At 46.1% G+C, this 24,876-nt stretch overlaps 2 non-coding genes across 2 annotated transcripts; both read right to left on the bottom strand.

Annotated features, from left to right (window-relative positions):
• Window positions 1-23,224: 23,224 nt before the first annotated feature.
• trnat-cgu (transfer RNA threonine (anticodon CGU)) lies at window positions 23,225-23,298 on the bottom strand. Its single transcript has one exon. It is a non-coding gene; the product is annotated as a tRNA-Thr (tRNA).
• Window positions 23,299-24,186: 888 nt separating this feature from the next.
• Window positions 24,187-24,260, bottom strand: trnat-agu (transfer RNA threonine (anticodon AGU)). Its single transcript has one exon. It is a non-coding gene; the product is annotated as a tRNA-Thr (tRNA).
• Window positions 24,261-24,876: the final 616 nt, after the last annotated feature.

Below are 24,876 nucleotides of genomic sequence, written 5' to 3'. Positions count from 1 at the left end.
TACTTTTTTTTTCATTTAAGCTTCATCAGATAAACTGGCCAAGTTGCTCAAATTTTGGATTGGCTGGGAAATGCTTCCCCAAAAACTTCTCCTGGAATTTTCAAAGGGAGCCTTTCCATCTTCCGCCACTTGCCTGGAAACACTGAAGCTGCCCACTCATTTCACAACTTTCACCAACTTCGAGGAAGCACTCGTTGCTGCCATTAACAGCTCACACACTGGATTTGGGCTTGTGTAATCGTTTTTTTTTTTTTTTTATTTCAATGTTAAACCCTTTCAGTAATTTCTATATATTTTTGTATTGGCACTTATAAGTGCTTGGTGCTTTGATATCATGCCCTTAAAGTTTTTGGGAGTTCAGTGTTTAAAATAACTGCACATGTTAATATTGGCGCTTTAATATGCCCTCATTGTTATGTCCTGTTGATGACACAAAAAATGCAAATGTTCGAAATATATATTTTTATTAAAGTGAATTTGATATCACTCTCCAAGGATTCTTGTCAAATCTTGCACTGTTTCCAAATATGAGCCAATCGCATCATTTAGAGAAACCCCTGTAGATGGCAAAAGGGAAAGCTCTTCATCTGAAAGCTCACGGGACAACTGAATCTTAGGAACTGCTATGTTGTCTGCATGCTGATTGCATGGCCCTGTCCAGTCGACCCCGAAGTCTTCATCAACCTGAAAAGAAAACCTTATTAAATTTCTTGAAAAGGAAAAAAATGCTTAAAATTACTTGTTCCTTTATTTAGCAGGATATCAGTTCAATGTGGACATGAACAATTTTGCATTTTATGACCATTAAATTCACAAAAACAGTGATAATGGAAACCCAACTGTCCACCCTTTTTCTACTGGCACATGTGTGCGGTAAGCTTACAGGGAGGGCGGGTGTCCTCCCAGGACTGCTTGCCAATCACTAAGCATATACTGTACAGCAGGGGTGCCCAAGTTTGGTCCTCGAGATCACCTATCCAGCCTACTTTCAATGTCTCCCTCCTCCAACACACTTGAATCAAATGATCAGGATCATTATCAGGCCCCTGCAGAGCTAGCTGATGAGCTGATCATTTGGTTCAGGTGTGTTAAAGGAGAGACATAGAAAACAAGCTGGATAGGTTATCTCGAGGACTGTACTTGGGCACCCCTGCTGTACAGTATAGACAAAAAGCCACTCATACTCACACCCATGACAATCTTAAGTCTTCAATGAACCCACCATACATGTTTTTGTAACATGGGAGTAAATATATATATAAACCTCAGTCGGTTCCTCCGTGGGGCCTTGCTCTCTGTATCTTCTCCAGAGTTCATTAGGTGATTGATTTCTTTCAGTTCTAAGGCCATGGATGTTCCAACCATCTCTGAAAGAATTGAGGCTTGTTTGAATTTGTGGTAGGAAGATCCAGTGTAGAGCATATAGGTGGACTTCGTTGTCTGGATTAAGTGTTCCTTGATTTTCCAATGACATGAAGATTTCGTAGAAGAGGTCAAGGGCATGCTGATAAACATCTCTCCACATCCTCTCCACTCTGGGATTAGAGTACAATTGGCATGGAAATTAACAGTTGCCATAATCTCAAACTTTAAAATACAAGTACTACGCATTCATACACTAAATTGATAGTTCACTTACCGTTGATTGTGGACACTTCTGCCTGTGATGTGAGAATTCCTGTTAGCACCTCTGCTCGTGATCATGAAATCTACTACTTCACAATTTTCCCCTCCTTTATCAGACCGCACCCTTGATGGCAGTCCATACTGCTGGATGGCCCCTATAAAACTCTGTAGGACGGTGCTAGCCTTATTATTGCCTGCCACTTGCAAGTACACCACCAGTTGACTGAACCCATCCACCCCACCATGGACAACAAATCTCCACCTGTCAGTTAAAAAAAAAAAAAAAAAAAAAGATTTATTGTACAGATTAATATAAAAGTGCAAACAAGGTTCAATATTTAATACAAGTGATACCTTATAAGCTTGTGGTTTCCATCTATATGCCATAAAGAATTTGGGCCAGGAACAGAATATTGCCGTCGTCTTCTAACATGCAGCTGTAGACGTCTCATGTACACTCCTTCAGCATCCACTCTGTGCAAAGACTCTCGCAATCTTGAGACTTGAGAGCAGAAAAACACTTTCTCAGTATTCATCCAAATAATTGGTAAAGCTAGGACTACACCAATGATCACTATGACAGTAATACCCATGTAGTTTTGGCACGATTCTACCTCCATACAAAATTTACCTGTAACACGTACACCTCGAGCATTCAGAAGTCCACGCATCAATTTGTAGCCGCTGTTTGGGTGGCTTGTTCGAACTTCGGTTACAACACGGTCCAATTCTTCATCCGTAACAGGTGAGTATAGATCTGTTTTTCTGTGTAGACCACAAAGTAACGTTCCCTTAACTTATGACTAGTAAATCGGCAATAAACGAATAGGCAACATGAGTAAATATATTTTAATTTTTACCTGAGGCCATAATTTTTTAATAACGTTCTGATCGTCCTCTTCGAAACTCCGAACAGTGCAGCTATTTCACTTGCTGTTAATCCACACTGAACATAATGCTCCAGAACTCCAATCGGAATGTCGAAGGCCAGTCGCCCTGGTCTTTTACTTCTGTGTGGCGTACTTCCGGAGTAGCGCTGGAGAACGTTCTCTAAATTATCGAAAACTCTTTGATCAACATCTTCATCTGACAGAGCCGAGATGATGCCATGAACGTTAATTAATCTCTCTGTTTTGTAGGACACGTACTCGGGGTCCAGATGTCCTGCTTCAATTTGCTCTGAGAAATCTATCATGTCCCGAGAGAGCTCATGCAAAATCTCAGATAACGCCGCCATGTTGGGAAGAAATAGAACGAAGCAATCGCTTATTACTCGATCAACTCAAACCCCGCCTAGTTCACGCCCGCCCACCGAGTTTGATGAGCCAATGACAGATAAAATTATTTCATGCGGCCACACGGGGAACAAGAGTGCAAGAATGAAATAAATAAAAAGTGAAATAAATAAATGTTGAAATAAATAAATAAATGATTAAATAAATAAATAAATATTGAAATAAATAAATAAAAATTGAATTAAATAAATAAAAGTTGAAATAAATGAATACAAATTGAAATAAATAAATAAAAATTGAAATACATTTTGAAATAAATAAATATAAAATGAAATAAATAAATAAAAATTAAAATACATTTTGAAATAAATAAATATAAAATGAAATGAATAAATAAAAATTGAAATAAATAAAAATCAAAATAAAATTTGAAATAAATGAATAAAAATTGAAATAAATAAAAATCGAAATAAATAAATATAAATTAAAATAAATAAATACACATTGAAATAAATAAATATAAATTGAAATAAATATATATATATATTTTTTTCCCCCTTTTAAACCTGTCCTGTTCAGCTGTTTGACACAGAGAATGGAAGTCTAAGTGCCCGGGCTGTCTGAACAGTTTTAATGTTTCACATTGAGAATCTGATATACTCCCATTGTGGTCATTCAAAATACCTTTTTATTATGACAAAGCAGCGAACAGGAAGGGATTATGGGGGGACAGAAGAAAAGCAACACAAGAGAAGAAAGAAAAGAAACACATACACAAACAACAACAAGAAATACATAGAACATCTAGACTAATTATTAATATGCTGGTGCCATCGTCAGCGAGATGTATTTCCGGTTTACACCATGTGGGGGCCTATTGGCCAGTGAAAGAGGGGGACAGGGGTGTCTATAAGCTAAGTGATTGAAAGAGGTAGAGTGTACACAAATCAGTTCTATGATCTAGAACCCAGTAATCATGTGAATCTCTTATGAATGTAAGCCCGTTGGCGACCAACCCTACGCCGCCCCATCGCCAATCCCGGCACCAAGACCCCCAACCCGAACATGCACTACCGCATCCCGCGGCACGCGAGCCCCACTGGACACGCGACAGCCACGCAGACGGGCGGAGAAGCCGCGCGGGAGCCAACCCAGGGCCACGGCCCCCACCCAGGCAGCCCGGGGAGGGAGGGCCGGCGGGGGGTCGGGGGGTCCAGCGCAGCCCATCCCTCCTCCCGCAGCCCAGCAAGGGAGCCATCGCCCCCCCCCCCCCCAGGATCCAGGGTGGTCCCCCGGGCCACCCGCGCACCCATCAACCGGCCTTCAGGGATGGCAGGAGGGGACGCACCACCAACCCCACGTCTATCCCCACCCCCGCCCGCCCACCCGGGCCACGAGCCACAGCCGCAGCCCCCCAACCGGGACGGCACGCCACGGGACCCCCAGCGGCCCACTAAGCCCAAGGCAGGGCAGGGCCCCCCGCCGGCGCAGGCAACACCCCGCTGATACACCGGCACCCAGCCAGCAACCCGCGACGGAGCGCAGGGCGGATGCCCAGTCAGAGAAGAGGGGAAGGCGGAGGCAGGAGAACGCCGAGGAACTGCCACGGGGCGATGCAAGATCGGAGCCCCGACCCTCCCACCCCACTCCCGCGGCCGACAGCCCAGGCAGAGGGGAGGCCACACCCCAGGAGCCACGCCATGAGGAAAAAGTGTGGGACCCACCTACCACCCTATTACTGTGGCTGCCAGGTTCCCGGCTGGCAGCCATCACCCAGCACCGTGATGGGATTGTGAGGGGAGGGTAGTGCAATGTATGCATTAAAATAGGAGAGCTTGGCTTGGGGCAGTGGGACCGCAGCATGGATTTCTGCCCAGCCGCCCGTCCCACCACCCTTTGCCGGAGCTCTTCTGTGGACTATGATGTGTGTGGTGCATTTAAAAAAGGTGCAGGGATGGTGGGGCCTGTCGTGAGGGGGCAACCGTGAGGTACCCCCCCCACAACAGGTCCCAACCATCCCACAACCTTGGTGTGTGGTGCATTAAAAACAGGGGGGAGCCGGGCCGGGACTGTAAAGCCCCGTCCCAACTCTCCCCGGAGAAATGTATGAGCATGTAAGTGCCAGAGTGAAAGATATTTACAGTGTCGGAGTGAAAAGTGCGTGAGTTAAGAGGCAGGCCCCCGCAGGCGTGGCCCCGTCCACCAGAACCACCGGCCGCAGGGCGGGAGAAGCGTCACGGCCCCGATCAATCCCCACCTCAGACCACCCACGGCGCCTCCGCGACCGCCCCCCCCTCCACCCACCAAGCACCCACCCCGCACCCCGAGCAGGCGCCACGCCGAGCGCCGGCGACCAGGGGACGTCCACCCCACCGGCAAGGGACAACAAGCCCCACCCAAGGCCCCGCGGGCCCCAAGAGGCCCCGTCGTAAATAAAATTTTAAATAAATAAATATAAGTTGAAATAAATAAATTAATATTGAAATAGAAGCGTTTTAATGACACTTTTAATTATTTATTTAATTGTGTATTTATTTATTGAATTTTTGCACTCCTGGTCCTCCATATGCATGAACATTACCTTAAGATAAATAAATGATGTTGCTTTGTTGGCACAAGTCCCATGAGTAAACCTAGGTGATACATAGAGGCGTAGCAAGGGTCCCTGGGGGCCCCGGGCAACAAACAACGTGGGGCCCTTCGAGCGTGTGCAGGTAAGGGGGACAGTTGGACTTGGAGCAAATTGCTCCAAATCCAACTGTCCCCCTTACTTGCACATGTGTATGTTTAAAGGCTTTACACATACCGTATTCTATTGACTAGCTGGTAAGTTGTATTGCTTTTACTTAGTAAGGATAACATTCTGGCACAGAAGTGAATCATTTAACATCTTATCAGTTTGGCTGATCAGTGTGTATGATGATTCTAAACACTGATTTTATGTTCTAGGTAACATCTTTATGTATGAAGAAACGCTAGCATGCTGCAATGCTGTTAGCAAACGCTAACAAGCTAGTTACAACAAGTCAAGGCAGTTAATTGGTTTAGGACATAAAAATACTACTACTACTACTACTAGTCTTCAGTGCTTCTTCTACATAAGGACATAAACTACAGTAACATAGTACAATCACCGCTGTCTTGCTTCCTTTTCTCCTCTTCTGCTTTTTCTTTCTTTCTTTTTTTGCTTCCAGAAGGATAACTTCTCTTCATTTTGCCAATTAAAAAAAGACCAGATCGCCGCCCACTCTCACTCTGAGTCACGTGACACGTATACATACTCTCGCAGTATAATGAACACAAAGGTGGGGGGTGTGCGAGTGCGTGCTGCGTGCACGTGCGGTCATCCTGGCCATAAAAGTGGCGAAAACTAAGCACTTTACACTGACTCATATGGATGTACTTACATTCGTACATGGACGCACACATCAGGTGGCTGTCCTCTGCTTGAAATGCGCACCTTATGCCTATTCTCGCTCCCAGAATACGCAGCGCTTGTGACGAATGACAATAACATGACTGGTTGCTATGGGAACGTACGCATACCCAAGGAACCATGCTAAAAGGAGTATTAAAATTGCTAATAAAATCGTTTAAGATTATTTTAGATGCATATGTTATATTTTTCTTACAGAGTATTCGACAAGGAATACAATAGACTCGTTAATAGACTTTCTTGGAAAAATCACCATTTCTTAAAGTAATCACATGAATAATGAGGTGGCCTGTGAAAATCAACGTAAAACAACTCGGCAAGGACTTTCACTTGGTGAGTCACTCTTTAAACAATCGTGTGGTGTTAATAGCTGATTTGACTTTCTTAAACATGTGTAATCTACATGACATGGTTAATGCTGATTGGGATTGATAACACAATCGTGAGATAATCTGCCAAATGATTCCATGGTATTGAAACACTCCCAACACTTGTCGCTGCGACAGTGCAGTAAAGCTGTGTGTGCTAAATCTGTTGGCCCTCTGGGGGGCCCTGCTGTCTGGGGGCCCTAGGCAATTGCCTGCGTATGCCTAATGGGACGCTACGCCTGCGTTATGTTTCTACGGTTTTGGGGCATGCTTGTTGACTTCCCCCAGTCTAGTTTAACGGAGAAAAAATAAACAATGCAAGATGGAACGCTAGAATGTAAATCTTCTGCTCATCAACATTGAATAAATGTTGATCATATAAATGTTGAGGAACAGGCGACGCAGAAGACGGTTTCGAGGCGGTCTGGCCGACTTTTGATGCAGCACAGAGAGTTCTAGACTCTGGTGGAGACAGCTAGCTGTGGCGGTTAGCTTCAAACTGGCGTCGAGCACTGCGTCCAAGGTCTGCAAAGCCCTCCAGCCCGATTTGTTTGCCGTGTCCTACAACCAGCCGGTGGGAAGCCATAGCAGATTTCTGGCGTCTATGGAACTTCCCAAACTGCGTTGAGAGCCTTGATTTTAACGTTATCATAAAAAGCACAGCGGCACTCTCAATCAATGATGATGTATCATGTGTGAACTGTCTGTTATTGAAATATAAAGATCAAAACAACTCTTTTGACACCAAAGCTGTGCTTTATTCTTCATATACTTGAAGTGTGACGCGTAAATAAGTCACAGACTCACAGCAAACATATGTACAAAATAAATGATGAAGTGCACCAACCAAAAATACGACATAAAGTGATTAAAAAGTTGGCAGTTTGTGGGTCATCGCTTCGTGTGGCCACTCGATTCCGAACACACACGTCTCGGTGGTTCTTCCATGTTTTTTTTTTTTTTTCCTCCAATCGCCGACCTTGCCATTTGGCAATCATAATAATGTCTTGACGAGACTTGCTCTTCGATGATACTCCCGTCGGCTTGGTCCATTTTTGCGTGTAAAAAAAATAATGTTTTACAATGGCGGTGATTTCGCGCTGAACAGGAAACAACAGTTTGAGCGAACCAATCACAGTCCATTTCCCCCACTATGCGTTGACGTGACGGTAGGGTTTGAAAAAAAAAAAAAATATATATATATATATATATATAATATCTGAAAAATAGGACCGCGTCAGGCTACGGCACAGGGTCGTAAATCGGGTCTTCCTTGACGGTGCAGGTCTGACGCGGAAGTACAGTGGGGAGAACAAGTATTTGATACACTCTCAATGGGTTTTTCCATTGGCAGTGTATCAAATACTTGTTCTCCCCACTGTATAACTCAGCCTTAATTGTCCCCCTTATGCTCTCTTAGCCAATGCAGATACACCAACATTGAAATTAATTGGTATCTATTTAGTTCAGATACTGAATGTGATTGTAAAGCATTAGACCTTGAAAACAACATAATGCTCGGATCGCAGTTCTTAAAGACACTCGTCCCGATTGCGCCACAGAGACACTGTTGACTAAGAAATATAATCATTAAAAGAATTTATAAGAATATATTAAGAAACACGCCATATTGTCATATTTTAAATTCCCAGAAGTTACCAAATGTGAGGTGGGACTCAGATCAAGTAAAATGTTGGATACTGAAAAAATAGACAAATACCTTAGAGCTGTTGGGGGTCGGGGCTCGAGAACTTGTAAGTTGCCACTAATTTTAGAGGGAAGTTGTGTGTACCCTAGCATTGGTCTCCAGTCAAAGGTATTGTTAGGAACGGCAAGCCGTTAATGTGGATCCAAAACACAGACCAGGAGATCAGTAGAGAGAATGTTTATATTTAATGAGTACAACAAAGGGAGCACGCTAGGAAACGCGAGTATAACAAAGTTCAACTGAGAGAGCACGCTAGAAAACGCGAGTATAATAAAGTACAACTAAGAGAGCACGCAAGATGGCGTGAATATAACCGAGTACAAAATTCTAACTACAAAATCCAAAAGCACAAAAGTAAATAAGATCAAACCAGAACACGACCTTGCCAGCAGGGCAGCCTCCGGGCAACCTAACACCTCGTAGAGAGTCTTCCACAAGCCGCTCGACCTCCCATCGTAGTGCGCCGATGATCAGGTTCTCGCAAGGAACAGGCTCCTCTGAAGACTTCTCCTCCACTGGTTCATGAAACCTTGACAAGGCATCCGGTTTCCCGTTGCGTGATCCCGGGCGGTAAGTAATCACGTAGTTGAAACGCATCAGGAACAGCGCCCAACGGGCCTGGCGTGTGTTGAGGCGCTTGGCAGCCCGGAGGTACTCCAAGTTCTTATGGTCGGTGAGTATCTGGAACGGCGCCTCCGTCCCCTCCAACCAGTGCCTCCATTCCTGCAAAGCCTGGACTATAGCGAGCAGCTCCCTGTTGCCGACATCATAATTTGCCTCCGCGGGGGTGAGGCGGCGGGAGTAGAAGGCGCAGGGGTGCAGTCTCTGGTCGACTGCAGACCTCTGGGATAGGATGGCCCCCACTCCGGAACTCGGCGCGTCAACCTCGACCACAAAAGGAAGATCTGAGTAAGGGTGAACAAGGACAGGAGAGCTAGTGAATGCCCTTTTAAGACTTACAAAAGCGGCCTCTGCCACCGAGGACCACACAAACGGACGTTTATTAGAGGTCAACCTGGTAAGGGGCTCGGCCCTCATACTATAATTCCGGATAAAACGCCTGTAAAAATTGGCAAACCCGAGGAATCTTTGTAACTGCTTACGTGAAGTGGGGGTTGGCCACTCTGCAACTGCCTGAATTTTGGCTGGGTCAGGCCGTAGTTGCCCTTTTTCCACGATAAAACCAAGAAATTGCATTGACCCGCGGTGAAACTCGCACTTCTCGGTCTTGACAAACAACCTATTTTCCAGAAGTCTTTGTAGGACCATGCGGACATGTTGGCGGTGTTCCTGCAAGCTTCTTGAAAATATTAAGATGTCATCTGAATAAACAAAACAGAAGACATTTAGCATGTCACGAAGCAAATCATTTATGAGGCTCTGGAAAACAGCGGGTGCATTAGTCAGACCAAAAGGCATGACTAGGTATTCCAAAATGTCCGAGCGGGGTTTTGAAAGCGGTTTTCCACTCATCTCCATCCCGAATCCTAACCAAGTGGTAAGCGCTGCGTAAGTCTAATTTAGTATACATGGTGACTGACTTTAACAGTGCGAAGGCCGAATCTAACAATGGCAGCAGATATTTGTTTTTAACAGTAATCTCATTAAGGCCCTGGTAGTCAATGCACGGCCGAAGACCCCCATCTTTTTTGCCAACGAAGAAAAACCCTGCTCCCAATGGTGAAGACGAAGGGCGAATTAGGCCAGTTGCCAAGGAAGAGGTTATATATTCTCTCATAGCCTCCTGCTCAGGTTTAGAGATTTGGTATAATCTCGAGCTAGGTAGTGGGGCGTTGGGCTGCAAGTCAATGGCGCAGTCGTAAGGACGGTGCGGAGGCAGGGTCTTAGCCTGGTCTATACTAAAAACCTGTTTGAGATCATGGTATTAGGCAGGAACATTTACCAATTTAACAGGCTCGGCAACCGTTTGGGCTTGATCAGGAAGTAGGCACGCCGAGCGTAAGCAGTGCGCGTAACAGAAGGAACTCCAAGTCACTACTTGTGTCTTAGCCCAGTCAATATTAGGGTTATGCACTTTTAGCCAGGGGAGCCCTAGCACAACCGGAGCCGATTTGCATGGCATAACCAAGGAACTACGGACCTCAAAATGATTCCCGGACAGCTTGGTTTTAAGCGGAGGTGTTATAAACCTTACGCCCGCCAGGGGTCGCCCATCGAGATCTAAAACCTTTTTAGGAGTAGAGAGTCTTATTAATGGACATTTAAGAGCATCAACAACACTCTGGTCTATGAAACAGTCATCTGCCTCTGAATCTGTTAAAGCAGTGAACCTAAAATTAACCCCACCATGCGAAACTTCTCCCGGCAATTGCAGTCTCATTTCACTTGAGTTTGTTTTTGTTCATTACTCGTTGCGAGGCAAATCATTTGACTGATTGCCATCATGTACGAACCTGGTCCCCCCTCGGGCGAGAGGAACCCCAGGGGCCGAAGATCCAGGACGACGTGAAGAGATCGCGTCACAGGCGGCAACGTGGTGCCCCGGCAAGCCACAGTAAAGACATAAGCCTGCCCTCATCAGTCTCCGCCGCTCCTCCGCAGAAAGACGCCCGCTGCAGAGTTGCATTGGCTCCTTCCCCGTCAGGACCGGACTCCGCGTCGGCGTAGAGGCAGATGGTGATTCGACGAAGCCGTCCGCACGCATCGCTGCTGGACTATACCGCGACGACGACCCACGACGTCCCTGCTGCTCCAAGGCTCGTTCCCTCTCGCGCTCCTTCAGTCGATTGTCCAATTTTATGGACAAAGAAATCAGGTCTTCCAAACCCGAAGAATCCTCCCGGGCCGCCAACTTGTCTTTCACCGCAGATGACAACCCCCGCCGAAAAATTCCACACAGCGCTGCTTCGTCGTAACCGCACTCCGCGGCCAAAATGCGAAATTGAATGGACTAGTCCGCCACGCTAAGATTGCCTTGAAAAAAATCCAGCAGGCGGCTGCCTGCCTCCTTGCCTCTAACCGGGTGATCAAAAACTCACACAAACTCTGTCTTAAAAGTCTCGAATGACTGACGGATTGCGGGATTAGCGTTGCTTACCGCCATTGCCCAAGGGGCCGCTTTACCGGTGAGGAGACTCATAGTATACGCTACACGGGACCAGTCACTCGCAAACGTATATGGCTGTTGGTCAAATACAAGGGAGCACTGGAGCAGAAATTGTCAGCAAGCGCGGGGTGCTCCCTCGTAATGATGGGGGTGTGGCAACACCGGCTCCCGGAAAGAAGCCGGTGGAACAACCGGAGACGGGGCGGAGTGATCGGGCGCCGCGGCAGCGTTACCTACACCACCGGACTGTGCAGGTGGGGCCATATTCTCTATTCTAGTGGTTAGCGCGGTTGTTCGGCCGTTTACGCTTTTTTGTGGCGTTTTCCCCGCCGAAAGGGATCCGAAAGAGAACACACTGGATAACTCGGCTTGTGCTCACAGTATATTGTTGGTTTTTTATTGTTGATTTGTTTTGGAGTAGTAAATAGCAAACACCAAGCAGGTTATAAACCTATAAATGCAAGCAAAGAATGTATATATGTGTATAAATATACAAATTATGATAATGCTAAATACAAATATACACAAAGCTTCTTTATATATAAATGAATAAATAATACACTGTGCATAATATATATAATTCATTCACAATTAAATTGCTCAGATTGCAATAACCAACTATTATGCAGTATTTTAAAATCACATTTTACATTTTTAACCGTTTAATCGTTATTCTTTAGGCAATAGTTGCATCATTTAGACACTTCAAGTCACGAACGCCGTCCAATGCTTTGAAAGGGTGGCGGCTAACAGCATGAGGAAATGTAGTTTTTTCCCGCAAGCATTCAGATTATAAGCACCAATACAGCGGGTCCCGAGACTACATTACCCATGGTTCACCGCGTGCCCTCGCTGATTCGCTGCGAGATTGACTCAGTGGCTACGCTAAACCAACGCGCTCGTCGCCAACTGTCAGCTCTCAGCGGATCTCGTAACACACAAACTGGAAGGCCATTGAGTGATCGCCATGAAAGAAACGCCAAGCCATCTAAAGCAATGCAGTAGGTGCAAATACATAATACAAATACAAGCAAATGAGCGGCAAACTCACCGGTGGTGCGCGTCTCTTTCGGCAACGTGAATGTGAATGACAGCCACGCCGACCCAGCTTCCGCTTAAATGCGAATCCACACCCCTTTCCGATTGACAGTGAATTAACCCTTTCCCGGACAAGATAGCAGGTGAGGCACAATTTAAACACGTTTAACCCAGCGGACGCAACACCTCCCACTTGACCGACTGATAATTCAGAGAGGTCACCCACTTTAACACCACATCACAATTTTTTTTTTTTTTTTTTTTTTTTTTTGTTTGTATTGAGTAAAAGTTCAATCTTACTTGCCAACGAAGATGATGATGCCAATGTCACTGTTCGGGCACCTACGCTGACAGGGGTGTGTACTGTCAGGGCACAATTATGTGTGTACTCATCTTCGTGTATGTGCAAATGTGTGTCCCAGTGGCAGCGCTTGGCTTGCACCACCGACCCTTAAGGGTGTCGGGACAATTATGTCATGATGCGGTACCTCCAGAACCAGGCGATGGATGACATCAGCCAGTCAGCTTGTGCCTTGCCTAGCAGAACCATTCTGTTCTTCAGTGGGAATGAGGACAACCAATCTCCTGATGTCTCTCCGGAGGATGACTGTCGTCAGTTGTTGTAGGTCCTTTCTGCGTTGCCTGACTGCTAGCACTGCAGGCAGGCCAGCACACATCTTTACATCAGCGTCTCGAACAAGTCCTTTCTTGTCTGGGTAGACTGCTTGAATCCGTCCAAGACGGAATTGTCCTCGCAAGGCATTCTGGTCAGCGATCCACACGATGTCGCCAACTTCAACGTTCCTCTTCGTGTGGTGCCACTTTGGCCGAATGAATAGATTAGGTCCAGCAAGCTCACTCCATTTCGACCAGAACATGTCCACACTGATTTGTATGGCTCTCAGACGGCGCCAGGGATGGATGCAAAGCTCGAGGCCATCCGTGTCGCCTCCAAGTCCAGTTCGTCCGAGGAGTAGACTGTTAGGTGTGATGTACTCGACTGAGTCTTCCTGGATTTGTGCTCTGGCATCAATTGGCCTTTCATTTGTGAGGTTAGCTGCTTGATAGAAAAGGGTTTGGAGTTCACTCCAGGTGAATGAGCCTTCTGTCCCTCCAAGACTCATAAGGGCTCTTTTCAGGAGCTTTACTGCAGCTTCAGCAGCTCCGTTACGATGAGGTGCGTCAGCCGGATGAAAGTCCCATGACCATTCTGTTCCATTCTTGGCGGCTTCATTCTTAATGGAAGCTTCCTGCAGGCTCGCCAGGTGTTTGTGCAGTTCCTGCAAGGCTGGTTTAGCGCCAACAAAGTTTGTTCCCCTGTCAGACCAAAGTCTTTTTGGATGGCCTCTCAGAGCTACAAAACGAGAGTAGGCTTGGAGGAAGCTTTCAGACGATTGGTCATCAACAAGATCTGCATGAACTGCTCTTGATGCCATGCAACAAAACACTATGCCCCAGACCTTCTTGCTGGTTCTTTTCTTGACGGCATCCTTGATTTCAAAAGGGCCGAAGAGGTCAAGTGTAGTGTACTCAAATCGACTGGCACGCTCCGAGCGCTCTGGTGGCAAGTCGCTCATGATCTGCTGGCACATTCTCCCTTTCAGTTTACGGCAGGGAACGCAATCATTCAGGATTTTCTTCACTATTCTCCGACCTTGTACTATCCATGCCTTCTTCCTCGTCCGCAGCTGTGTGGTAGCAATGCCTTCGTGGTTCTTTTCATGGGCATCTCTCGTCAGCAAGGTTGCCAACCAGGAATGGAATGGGATAAGTGGAACAGCTGTCCCACCTTCCTTCCAGGACTGGATTCTGCCTCCACAGAGAAGGAGTCCAGTGTCCTTTTCCTTGTGGACCACCAAGCGATTCAGTGTAGAGTCATTGAACTCAACTCCATCTTGGGCTGCGAGGGCCAGATCTTGGAAGGCTCCTGCTCTTTCCTTAGCACTCAGTATGGAGTTGGTTTCCTCCCACTTTAGTCGATCTGGTGTCTTGAGCCTCCTAAGCCAGGTCTCAGCGGCTCGTCGAGCCCAGGCCAAAGTTCCACACAACTTCGACAGGGAACTGAAACGCTGAGGCTCCACAAGGTGCACCAGTCCAGTGCTCCAAGTTCTTTGTTTGCCTAGTACTGGCGCTGGTTCTGGACCAGCTGGTTGCTCTGGCTCTTGGAGGGTTGTTTCGTCTTTGGGGCCGGTCTTTGTCTTATGGTCTGGTTGGACCCTGGTGACTACCGCAGAGAACCCCTTCCGTTGTAATTTTCCTACATTTTCAGCAGCTGAGGTTGTTATTTCGCTAGCCATTTTCATGGGCCAGTCCTCCTCTGGCAACTGTAGGAACTCGGGGCCTTTCTGCCACGTCGAACCTTCGCCAAGTTCCTCAGGGGAAGCTCCTCTGGTGAGGATGTCTGCGATATTTCGGCTGCCTTCAATCCACCTCCAATTCTCCACTTGTCCAGCTTTCTGAATCTCACCAATTCGATTGGCAAAAAATGTTTGGTAGCCATAACTTTCCTTTTGGATGGCTGCCAGGATCGTTTGACTGTCAACGAAGTGGATCCAGCGCTGTACTTTAATGTGACAGTGCTTTTCAAAGTACTGCCTTAGGCGGGTAGCAAAGACTGCGCCGCAGAGCTCCGCCTTGATCACGTCCCCCTTTTGGTCTAGGGGAGTGAGTTTTGCTTTGGACTCCACCAACTTTACGATGATCCCATTTGGGGTTGTCCACCGAAGGTAGAGCACTGCTCCATAAGAGGATTCGCTCCCGTCTGAAAATGTAATTCCCATTGGTGGGCCTAGAGCGTCAGGTGGTGTCAGGCTTCTCTCGAATCTGACTTGGCTAAGTCTTATATACTCTTCAAAGAGTGTTATTGCTGCTTCTCGGAGTCTGGGCGAGAGAGGGATGTCCCATGTGTCCTTGGCAGGGTTGTCTTTGCCGGCTTCTTGGAATGACTCCCGCACTAGCATGACTCCCTTTTGCTTGGCTGGTGAGGCAAGACCAATTGGGTCGTAGAAACCTGCGATCTGGCTGAGCAGAATACGCCGTGTCAAGGGGGTTGGTGTGCAGTCCCTGACCAGCTCTTCACTCAGATCGAGTCCAGTTCTCATTTTCCCCATTTTCTTGGAGAAGTTGATGGAAGTCAGGAGCCGAAGCTTGTCTGTCTCGGGTTCGTAGCCGACACCCAGAGCTTTGTTCTCCTCATCCTTCATTTGGTTTGGCAGCACTAAGGTCCTGGGAGCTTTTGTTTCAGCCCTGATGTCAGAAGGTTTACCACTCCTCCCACTTTGGTGCGACAGGACCCAAGGCTTGAGGTGGAAACCTCCTGCTTTCAGAATGTCCACCACCCCTCTGGAGATCTTTTGCAGGGTTTCGAGGTCATCATGAGCGGTCAAGATGTCGTCAACGTAGCTATCCTCGGTCAGAACCCGACGTTCTTCAACCCTGTCAGCAAACTGGGGAAGGTTGGCCGTCTCCCTCATGGCAACTTGGGCGATGCAACCAGCGGGTTTGTCACCGATGTTTACCCTGACAACAGCGAAGACCTCTATCTCATCCTCCAGGTTATCCCTCCAGAGGAAGCGATGTAGGTGGACTTCCTTTTCCTTCAGCCACACTGAGTTATACATTTTTGTTACATCGCCCAGTGCAGCATGTTGGCCACTTCTGAACCTCAAAAGCACTCCCCGTATTGGGTTGAGAACATCGGGGCCCTTGTACAGGAGATTGTTGAGGCTCATCCCTCGGAACTCTTGGCTGCTGTTCCATACGATCCGCACAGGGGTAGAAGTGGAGTGAGGATTAGGTGCTATTAGATGGCTTATGTACCAAGTTGGACCAGTCCAGCTGTCAATTTCTTCCTTGGCGAGTTTGACAGCAGCTCCTCTGGACACCATTTCATGGATTTGTTCTTTGTACGCTAATTTCCACACAGGTTCCTTTTCTAGGCGTTTTTCAGTGCTCCTGAAGGTCGCCTCAACTGCTTGACGGTTGTCCGGAAGTGTTGCTGGGTCACCCTTCCAGGGATACGCTGCGTCCCAGTGGGGGGAATCGCTGTGTTTGTCAGCCAGCACGTAAGTGATGCAGGCTTTTATCCTCTCCAGGTCTTTCTCTTCACTGAGAGTCATTTCCTTTCCACCTGGGGAACATTTGCCACACCTGCAGCCACCACACACGGGACTGCAGGCTGCTCCGATACTATCCCACTTGAACCATTCAAGGACCTTCTTGTTTGTGGCCGTGAAGCTCTGGGAAACTGTGTTCTCCTCTGCTGCTTGGTCAAAGACGGTCTCTTTGTATGCCACCGAAGCACATCTCATGCTCCTTGCAAGGTGGGTGTCAGAGCAGTACACGGCAAGGTCGACAGCCTCAATGAGGTTGGGGTGGGTTCCTCCGACTGTCTTGCCCAACGGGCCATCCCAGAGCACAAGGTCTCCCACAATCCTGGTTGGCTGAGGAACAAGCCGACCCTCACGGTGACTGACAAGAAGGTCTATCTTCCTTGGCCGTACCAGCTCATCAGCAGGAACATCAGGGAAGAATTTTTGTAATTGCTTGGGTGAGACTGGCTGATTCACCTCAGCAATTTTCTCCAGGCCGTAACAGAGTATCTTGTGGTCTGCTACGTTACCTTTGGGTGATTTCACCCTCAGCCGAAGGGAATATCTCTTTGTCAGGACAGTCTTCCTCATACCCCCCACCCCATGGACTATCAGCTTGATGTTGTCGCCAGATAGACCAAGGCGGTTGGCTGCTTCATGAGTGATGTAGTTTGTATCGGAGGCGAGGTCGATGAGGGTGCCAATTAGACAGCCTGAATTTGTTGTTGCTTTCAGGAGCATCATCACTACTGGGTGTTCCTTCAGTTCATCTCCAGTGTTGCTGCATACAGTTGATGAGATTTTGTTTGAGAAAACCTTCTTGCACCTTTCTCTTTGTTCTGGAGTGAGTTCTGCCAAAAACTCCTCCTGTCTCTTGGTCAAGCCAAGGCTCTTTCCTTCAGCTTGTGTGCTGTTCCGGTCCTCACTCTCATCCTGTTTTGGAGTAGGTGGCTTGGGACAGAGGAGATAGTTGTGGTCCGAAACCCCTGATCCCCTACAGGTTGGCTTTGGGCAAAGGAATCTCTGGGTACAGCCGTTGCCATCCTTGGTGTGAGGCCGCAAGCATTTGATGCATGACCCAATCTTCTTCAGATGAGCCTTCTTACCAGCAAGGTCTTGTTCTCTGAAGGCTTTGCACGCAAATAGCCTGCCAGCATGCTTGTTGTCACCGCACATAGTGCATTTAGCTTGAACGTCTTGTTGACCAGTTGTGGATTTAGTGGAGGCTTTCCTCACCTTAACAACCGATAAACTTTTCTCCATTGCATCCTTTTCCACTGAGCTTGGCTCTAATTGGTCCAATTCCTCCAGAATCTCCTCTTGTTTTTTCAGGAACTCCAAGAGGCAATCAAAGTGGTTTGTTGGAGAGAATCCAGAAGCAGGGTTGGACTTATGCATGATCCATTCCTTTTTCAGTGTGCTGGGAAGCTTGCTCTCGAGAGACTGGCAGACCACCCGATTTTTTACAGCATCCTCTTCTCTAAGAATCTGAAGGTTGCAAAGTGCTCTTTCCACAGCCTGTATTAGTTCAATGGTTTTTCTGGGGTTGTTACTTTTCAGAGGGGGAAGAGCCTGGACCTCGTTGGTGATCAACCAAACGATCTTCTGCCTGTTTCCATACTTGTTATCCAGCAGCCTGAATACATCATCGGCTGAACCACAGCTGGATAGAACAAGTTCCCTTTTAACCTTTTCATGCAGGCTGCTTAGAAGGTGGAACTTTTTCACAGATTCAGCTCCATATGGGTTGCCTAATAACTCCAGGTTCACCCATTCAGCCTTCCACCTGTAGTAGTCCCTCATATCACCAGAAAAACTGGGTAGTCTTGCCCTTTCAAGACTGATTTGGGGCTTTATAGCGATAGCTCCCTGAACATTACTGTTGTCGATTTGTGGTGAGAAAGGCTGGGTGATTGTGTTTGGGGTTTGGAGTAAATGCTTTCCAGGTGTCAGGTCCTGGTTTTAGTTTGACAGACTCGGCTGGGGGAGACTGCCTGTCCATCCTGGACGCTCCCACTCCGGAATTTGGGGCCAGTGGTTCACCACTTTGCTCTTCCATTTCTTCCTCTTCCAGCTTGTCTGACAAAGCCAGGAGCCTCTTCCTCAATGTTCGGTAGCATAACCTCAGATCAATCAACCTAGAGGCAGGAACCAATTCCTTCCACTCCACCAGCATGTCACCGAGTTCCGAGACCTCTCTGTCCAGACCTTTATTCCTAAGCCTGCGGTCCTTAATTGGTTGTTGAGGGCTGACTTCGTCCTCTTCAGCCTGAGCAACTGCAGATTCAGCGACTTTAGCCTGGGCGGAAAACATTTCCTCGGCGTAGCCATTCCAAAAGGCTTCTTGGGTGGCTCGTTTCACCTCTAGGAACTTTGCCTCGCACTCAGCAGTCAGCCTGTCAACGTCCAAAGCGGACTCTTTAACCCTTTCATCATCTGACTCTCTCAAGGCGTGGGCGTACTCAAGCCCTGTATCAACAACTTTAGAGAAGTCCAGTTTGAGACTCCTCCATTCTTTTGGAACCTCACTTGGATCCAGAAGTCCAGCCGCCAAATAAGTAGTAAGTGCATTTCCTTTTCTTGTGAATGACGCCTGCGCTTTTGAACGAGCACTTTTAAGTTTTTTCAAGTCGTCCATCTCAATTCCCTTTTTTGTTGGCCGGAGAGCCGACTATTCAACCAATGGGGTCCGTGCTGGGGACCTTTCTCCACTTTGTTGGTGACTGGCTCCTTTGCCCGAGCTCAACAGGAATTCAAGCAGGTGATTTGACTTGATTAGCTTCAGGTGCCGTCCAATATCCGGCTACAGAACGCTTCCCAGGATGGCACAATTGTTTGTCCAGGTTTAGGTCCCTGTCAGCTCCAATAAATTACTGGAGTGTTAAGTTGACCAGGGCTGGATTGGTTTTGCCTCCTGGTTACCAAGCTGATGCTGCACTAGCCCAGATCAGTGCACCGGTTTATAACTGTTCGGCCGTTTACGCTTTTTTGTGGCGTTTTCCCCGCCGAAAGGGATCCGAAAGAGAACACACTGGATAACTCGGCTTGTGCTCACAGTATATTGTTGGTTTTTTATTGTTGATTTGTTTTGGAGTAGTAAATAGCAAACACCAAGCAGGTTATAAACCTATAAATGCAAGCAAAGAATGTATATATGTGTATAAATATACAAATTATGATAATGCTAAATACAAATATACACAAAGCTTCTTTATATATAAATGAATAAATAATACACTGTGCATAATATATATAATTCATTCACAATTAAATTGCTCAGATTGCAATAACCAACTATTATGCAGTATTTTAAAATCACATTTTACATTTTTAACCGTTTAATCGTTATTCTTTAGGCAATAGTTGCATCATTTATACACTTCAAGTCACGAACGCCGTCCAATGCTTTGAAAGGGTGGCGGCTAACAGCATGAGGAAATGTAGTTTTTTCCCGCAAGCATTCAGATTATAAGCACCAATACAGCGGGTCCCGAGACTACATTACCCATGGTTCACCGCGTGCCCTGCACCGCTCGCTGATTCGCTGCGAGATTGACTCAGTGGCTACGCTAAACCAACGCGCTCGTCGCCAACTGTCAGCTCTCAGCGGATCTCGTAACACACAAACTGGAAGGCCATTGAGTGATCGCCATGAAAGAAACGCCAAGCCATCTAAAGCAATGCAGTAGGTGCAAATACATAATACAAATACAAGCAAATGAGCGGCAAACTCACCGGTGGTGCGCGTCTCTTTCGGCAACGTGAATGTGAATGACAGCCACGCCGACCCAGCTTCCGCTTAAATGCGACTCCACACCCCTTTCCGATTGACAGTGAATTAACCCTTTCCCGGACAAGATAGCAGGTGAGGCACAATTTAAACACGTTTAACCCAGCGGACGCAACAGCGGTGATCACGTTCACCTGTTCATTTAATGATTGTTCATGCTTGCTGATCATCTGGCCATGACCGGCAAGCGCATGGCAAATACCCTCCGAGTCTGTGGGATCCATGGTCGGACTATTCTGTTAGGAACGGCAAGCCGTTAATGTGGATCCAAAACACAGACCCGGAGATCAGTAGAGCGAATGTTTGTATTTAATGAGTACAACAAAGGGAGCACGCTAGGAAACGCGAGTATAAAAAAGTACAACTGAGAGACCACGCTAGAAAACACGAGTATAACAAAGTACAACAGAGAGAGCACGCTAGAAAACACGAGTATAACTGAGAGAGCACGCTGGAAAGCGCAAGTATAACAAAGTACAACTAAGAGAGCACGCAAGATGGCGTGAATATAACTGAGTACAAAATTCTAACTACAAAATCCAAAAGAGCACAAAAGTAAATAAGATCACACCAGAACACAACCGAAGAATGTCGGGAAGCACCGAGGATGACGATGAGCACACAGCGGTAAGCAAGGTAGGTAACAAGCATATGCAATAGTCCGACACTTGTGTATGGTGACAGGAGTCCTTAAATAATAAGTGCTCCTGATGCGTCGCAGGTGTGTTGTGCAGCCCCGCCCATCTAGTTGATTCATGTGCTGGAATGAAAGGAAAATAACTGAGAAGGCACCCAAACGTGGCAGGTATATTGTTGCCTCAAGTCTCAGAAAAAGTGACTTGACACAAAAAGGTTTTCTTGACATTGCTAAAAACAGTTTCCTCAAAGAACCAAAGGTTTCCTCTTAAATTTGGTGCAATGTTCTGGAAGACCCCATTAAGCAACTGTAGGCAATGCTGGAAGTTGAACCCAGGATCTCCTGTTTACTAGACAGGCACTTTGAGCAGCTCAGCCACTGTGAAAGAATTTTATTCATGCTTAAAACACAACCATTATCATTTCATATTTTGTATATATTTGTTATGCTTGCATTAGAACATTATAGATTAATCTGTTGTAATCTTTTTGAGTGCGCTTTCTTATGGCCTTGACGACTGTAGACGGTATTACAATATGCCCAAATATGATTTGCTATGTTCCTGTTTTTCAATATGCCCTGAATGATTCCTTTTCTGGTTTGATTCCTTATCGTCCAAAAACATGCATTCCTGTCCAGGAGCAGGCTGTTCCAAGGACAGGCTCTGAATGTTTTTGTGAAAGACCACCAGAGTTGGACAAGAATAACTTTCCCCTATGTTTCTGTGGAATGAATCATCACTTGTTTCCATAAAAGGTATTCACTTGTGTTTCCGAAAAAGGTGTTGTTACACAGTAAGCAACCCCCTTTCAACGGATATAAAAACTCTTGACTTGTGTATCCACGTTGTACTTTCTGGGTGATCTCAGCTCCTAGCTGGGTCATACAATTCTGTACCCGTGATATATCATGGTATATAAAAGTTTTCGAAGCAGGCAATCCTTGGCTGTCTGATTCATTATTCTCATTTTGTTATCTGTTGATACTTGTCTCGGAGTTCAAACTTGAGCTTCCCTGACAGCCACAGCGCCCTTTGCATTCCAATTGTACTCCTTTCCCGATCTTCCTTTGACCTTGCTAAAAGGGTAACAAAAATTTCCTGACATGATACCACAGTTGTAATTTCGATTTGAGCAAACCCGCTGTTGACCAATGGGTGCTCTTCAGCTCAGTGTGTGTGACTGAGTGACACAACACATCCCAGCGATTGGTCAACCGAGTGGAACACGTTTCTGTGCTAGACCATTTCCCTAAGATAAAAAATGATGCTGCTTTGTTGGCGCAAGCCCCATGAATGAGCCTGTGTGATTCCTCCTGTCATTGTCGCCCTTATGGTCTGACATGCAGCCCCATATCATCAAGGACTGAGGGAATTTTAATGTTTTCTTCAGGCAGCCCTCTTTCTAGATTTCACTGGAATAGCACCAAACCAAAGTTCCACCATCATCACCTTGTCAAGAGTCAAGAATGTGCATTGGACAAGGTGTCAAGAGTGAAGAATCTGCATTGGTCAAGAATGTGCATTGGACAAGGTGTCAAGAGTGAAGAATCTGCATTGGACAAGGTGATGATGCTGGAACTTTGGTTTGGTGCTGTTCCAGTGAGATTTACAAAAAGGACTGCTTGAAGAAAACATCCAAATTCCCTCAGTCCTTGATGATATGGGGCTGCATGTCAGGCAAGGGCAGTGGGGAGATGGCTGTGGTTAAATCTTCAATAAATGCACAAGTTTACATTGAAATTTTAGACAGCTTTTTTATCCCTTCAATTGAAAATATGTTTTTCATTTTCCAAGATGATAATGCATCATGCCACAGAGTTAAAACTGTTAAAGCATTCCATGGAATAATAATATATAATAATAATAATAATAATCATGAAAAGAAATTATAACAATATGCTAAAAAATAAACAATTGTCATTTTTAAATTCCTAGACGTTACAAAATGTGAGGTGACACTCACATAAAGTAAAATGTCAGATACTGAAAAAACAAATACCTTAGAGCCGTTGGGGATGAGGGCTAGAGAACTTGCAAGTTGCCTCTAATTTTCGAGGGAAGTTGGGTGTACCTGTGCATACACTTCCAGTCAATGGCAGATTGTTGCTAGTGGCTTGGCACAAAGAGGTTTTCTTAACAATGCTAATAAAGACCATTACGTCAATGAACCAAGCCTTTCCACTCAAATTTGGTGCAATGCTCTGAAAGACCCCATCAAGCAAACTGAAGGCACTGCTGGGAGTTGAACCCAGGATCTCCTGTTTACGAGACAGGCACTTTGACCAGCTAAGCCACAGCGCCCTTTGCATCTTAATCCTTTACTGATCTTCATTGGACCTTGCTTAAAGCAATGCTGGGTAACAAGAATTTCCTCACTTTATTTCACAGTTGTAATCTCGAACCCGCTGCTGGCCACTGGATGCTCTTCAGCTCAGCGTGTGTGACTGAGTGATGCATCCCATCCCAGCGAATGTTCAATTGGGTGGAACAGCACTGTATATATGTGTAACAATTTCCTTAAGATAAATAAATGATGTTGCTTTGTTGGCACAAGTCCCATGGATGAGCCTGGGTGAAACCTGTCCTTGTCACCCTTATGCTCTCTTAGCCCATGCAGAGCCGCCCATTGTCAAGATTCACCAAGTTTGAAATTAATTGGAATCTATATAGTTCAGATACCTAATGTGATTGCAAAGCACTAGACCTTGAAATCAAAAGCCAGCACAGATCGCAGTTCTTAAAGTCAGACGTCCCTGGGTGGATTCGAACCACCAGCCTCTCGGTTAACAGCCGAGTGCGCTGACCTTGCGCCTACTAAATGTAATCATTAAAAGCAATTATAACAATATGCTAAGGAATAAACCATTGTTAGTTTTCTAATGTAATCATTAAAAGAAAAACCTATTGTCAGTATTACATTTCTAGAAGTTACAAAATGGGAGGTGAGACTCACATCAAGTCATGTGTCGGATTCTGAAAAAAAAAAAACACCTTAGAGCCGTTGGGGGTCAGGGCTAGAGAACTTGCAAGCTGCCATTAATTTCAGAGGGAAGTTGGGCGTAGCCATGCATCGGTGTCGAGTCAATGGCAAGTGGCTTGCGCCTCAATGCTAAAGACAATTACTTCAAAAAACAAGCCTTTCCACTCAAATTTAGTGCAATGTTCTCAAAGACTCCATAAAGCATCTGCAGGCACTGCTGGGAGTTGAACCCAGGATCTCCTGTTTACTAGACAGGCACTTTGACCAGCTAAGCCACAGTGCCCTTCGCATGCTTGTATTTTACTGATCTTCCTTTGACCTATCTAAAGGTAATGCTGGGTAACAAGAATTTCCTCACTTTATTCCACAGTTGTAATCTCGATTTGAGCAAACCCGCTGTTGGCCAATGGGTGCTCTTCAGCTCAGTGTGTGTGACCAAGTGACGCATTCCATCCCAGCGATTGGTCAACTGGGTGAAATATCACTGGAAATATGCATGACCATTTTCTTAAATATATGATAAATAAATGATGCTGATTTTTTGGCACAACTCCAATGAATGAGCTTGCGTGATTCCTCCTGTCATTGTCGCCCTTCTGCTCTTTTAGCCCATCCAGAGCCGCCCATTTTCAAGAGCCACCAACTTTGAAATAATTGGTATCTCCCGTTCAGATATTGAATGTGATTGCAAAGCACTAGACCTTTAAACCAACATCAAGTTTAGAACGCAGTTCTTAAAGACAGTCAAATGGGAGGTGAGACTCCCATCAAGTAAAATATCAGATACTGAAAAAAAACAGACAGATACCTTCAGGCTAGGGAAGACCGTAACGCTTCCCGTTAGGCCGGCCTGAAGTAATTTACATTTCTAATGAAGCTGTCAATTAAACTCATTAATC

The sequence above is a fragment of the Corythoichthys intestinalis genome, chromosome 11 (genome assembly GCF_030265065.1).
Source record: "Corythoichthys intestinalis isolate RoL2023-P3 chromosome 11, ASM3026506v1, whole genome shotgun sequence".
Taxonomy (NCBI): domain Eukaryota; kingdom Metazoa; phylum Chordata; class Actinopteri; order Syngnathiformes; family Syngnathidae; genus Corythoichthys; species Corythoichthys intestinalis.
Note: the sequence above shows the minus strand (reverse complement) of the source record. Positions and strands in the feature narration are given on the sequence as shown.